We start from the raw sequence: 3553 nt of genomic DNA, 5'->3' as shown, positions 1-3553 counted from the left end.
GAAACCCCATCTCTGTAAAAAAAAAAAAAAAGAAAAAAGGATCAGCTCACAACATGGGAGGTGGCTTCCATCAGAGCAAGCAAGAGAACAAGATGGAAGCCAGAGCCTTTTCATCACCTAATCTCAAAACTGACATTCCATGACTTTACCATATTCTTTGTTGGAAGTGAGACAGAGCCCACACTCAAGGAGAGGGACACAAGGACATGAGTAAAAGGAGGCTGCCTGCCACACTGGAGGATGAGGCACCACCACGTGAAAGCTTGAAGGCATGTTAAAATGCAAGGATTTGTGGTTCAGGGGTGTACAGAGGTAGAGAGCTGCTTTCTATATCCAGAGATTTTTCAAACCTTGCTTGATTAGGAGCTAAGAACCTGGAACTGGCCAAACTGGTGTCTATATCCAGAGCTTTTTAAAGCCTTGCTTGATTCGGAGCTAAGAACCTGGAGCTGGCCAAACTGGTGTCTATATCCAGAGCTTTTTAAAGCCTTGCTTGATTCGGAGCTAAGAACCTGGAGCTGGCCAAACTGGTGTCTATATCCAGAGCTTTTTAAAGCCTTGCTTGATTAGGAGCTAAGAACCTGGAGCTGGCCAAGTTTGGAAGGTGTGACAGGCCCTAGTGACTTAACAGAGTCTTGCACATTTAAAAACCATACTTCTTCTGTTAAAATTTTGGTCACAATCAAGGTGTTACTGTTTGTGACCATGTCAATGTATCCCATTTATTTGATGCATTCAGGTAACCTACAGTTCCAAGCCCTAGGGACATAGGAGAGTGATTCATTCATGGGACTGCCCATGAGGCTACAATCTAGCCAGGATGTTAACATTTACTAGAAAGCAGAAAGGAATGGATGAGTGTACATAATGGTGCTGGATTTTCAGGGCTGAGTTCTTCCAGCCACGGTACCTTACAGCAGATTTTTTTTTTTTTTTTTTGAGATGGAGTCTTGCTCTGTCGCCCAGATTGGAGTGCAGTGGCATGAATTTGGCTTACTGCAACCTCTGCCTCTTGGGTTCAAGCAATTCTCTGCCTCAGCCTCCTGAGTATCTGGGATTACAGGTGCCCACCACCACACCTGGGTAATTTTTTTTTTTTTTGTATTTTTAGTAGAGATGGGGTTTCACCATCTTAGCCAGGCTGGTCTTCAACCCCTGACCTTGTGATCTACCCTCCTCAGCCTCCCAAAGTGTTGGGATTACAGGCATGAGCCACCGCACACAGCCACAACAGATTCTTAAATTGTCTTTGCCCAAGTCAACTTGGGTTAGGCAAAAGATTGCATTCTTTTCCACCATTCAGTGGAAAAACAAATTGGCGATAAGGAAATGGCACTGTATAAGCAATTGGAAGCGGGTGGAGATTATGCTTTACTACAAGGGGTTTGGATAATTCATATTTAAGTTGCTGTATATCTTTAAATGCAAGAACACCTTCAACAGAACAAAGAGTTAATGATTCAAATAAATGCAGGTTGATAATTTTTAAAGAACAGCAATAATGAAAACAAAGAGCTGCTCAAAATAACACTGACTTGGAAATGCAGTTACCAACACAGCGTTTGTCTGTTTCTTTCTTTTTTTTAAGAGTCTCACTCTGTCATCCAGGCTGAAGTGCAGTGGTGTAATCATGGCTCACTGCAGGCTCAACCTCCTGGGCTCAAGCTATCCTCCTGCCTCAGCCTCCCAAACTGCTGGGACACTCAATCTGTGTTTTGTTTGTGATGTAGGCAAGTGCAGCATATCAGCCAGGCTTCTTAATAGAATGCTACATTCTAGTCCTCAGTAAGTTCTAGCACTGTACAGATTTTAACTTGTGATTTATTTTAGAGACAGGGTCTCACTCTGTTGCCTAGGCTGGAGTGCAGTGGCGCAATCATAGCTCACTGCAGCCCTGAACTCCTGGGCTCAAACAATTCTCCCACCTCAGCCTCCCAAGTAGCTGGGACTATAGGCATGGTCCACCATGCCTGGCTCAGTTTTTATTTTTGTAGAGATGGGGTCTCACTATGTTGCCCAGGCTAGTCTCAAACTCCTGGCCTCAAGCAATCTCCTGCCTCAGCCTCCCAAAGCACTGGGATTACAAGTGTAAGCCATCACTCCCAGCAGACACTCATTTTCACATAAGAGCTACTTTCTTGTAGTTTGAGACATTATGGGTTACTAAAATATTATGAAATTAAAATCTGAAGCCTTTGATATAAAACGGCATAGCAATTGCACATGAACAGGCTGCCTATAGCTAAAAGCAGCTCTTAGATTTTCATGAAAAGCAGAAATTTCATTCCTTGCCTTTTTCATGAAATAACTAGCCTTTTGTTCACACAGAGGGGCCTCTGGGATGAGGCTTCCAGAGGAAGGAATAGGCAGCAATCTTTGCAGTTCTACAACCTCCACTGGTGATATCCAGGCCAAAAGGGTCTGGGGTGGACCTCCAGCAAACTCCAGCAGACCTGCAGCAGAGGGGCCTGAATGTTAGAAGGAAAACTAACAAACAGAAAGGAGTAGTCTCAACATCAACGAAAAGAATGTTCACTCTGAAGGTCACCGACTTCAAAGACAAAAGGTAGATAAAGCCACAAAAATGGGGCAATAAAAGCACAACAGAATTTTCTTAGAACATTGTTCTGCTCTGAGAAAAAAATGTGTAAATGGTTATAAAACATTTATAAAAATCTTACCTTATGGTCAAACTAATGAAAACAACAGATTTACAAAATGTTTTTAAAAACTAGCTTTAACATTAAAAATAAACTAATGGAAACATAAAATTTGTTTTTTTCTTTTAAAAAGAATTTTAATGTAATTGAAAGTGAAAGGTTTTTGTTTACCTTTTAAATAAACTACAAAAGAAAAAGGGGGGAAGGGAAAGAAAGGAGAGTCAGTTAGCCTCATGCTATCTCCATTGGATCTTGTTTGGAAACCTGAGGCTCCTCTCTATCAGACATGTTTGTTCCTTTAAAAAATTTTTCAGTTATTTTGGATAAATGAATGACTTATGGTAACCTAAGATTCTATTTTGTAATAGCCAATGTTTTAAACCTTTGGTATTTAACAATCTTTTCAAAATCAAGCTCTAGATTATCATGCTAAATCAGCCAATACTAAGGTTGTTTAAATATATAATTTGAATAAACTCCATGGTCTAAGTCAAATTACCTATGATAATCCATTAGTTATCAATGCTACCCACCTAAATTGGAGAAACAACTGGCATTCAAGAGGACATAAGTCCAATTTTAAGCATGGATTCATGAAGAAGCCGGACTTACAAATAGAAATACCATTTGACTCAGCAATCCCATTACTGGGTATATACTCAAAGGATTATAAATCATTCTATTATAAAGACACATGCACATGTATGTTCATTGTGGCACTGTTTACAATAGCAAAGACTTGGAACCAACCCAAATGCCCATAATGATAGACTGAATAAAGAAAATATGGCACATATACACTATGGAATACTATGCAGCCATAAAAAGGGATGAGTTTATGTCCTTTGCAGGGACATGGATGAAGCTGGAAACCATCGTTCTCAGTAAAGTGA

The sequence above is a fragment of the Aotus nancymaae genome, unplaced genomic scaffold (genome assembly GCF_030222135.1).
Source record: "Aotus nancymaae isolate 86718 unplaced genomic scaffold, 86718_ANA_hifiasm-v0.15.2.pri h1tg000046l, whole genome shotgun sequence".
In the NCBI taxonomy this organism is placed as follows: Eukaryota; Metazoa; Chordata; class Mammalia; order Primates; family Aotidae; genus Aotus; species Aotus nancymaae.
The sequence above is the reverse complement of the archived record's forward strand: the minus strand, read 5'-3'. Positions refer to the sequence as shown.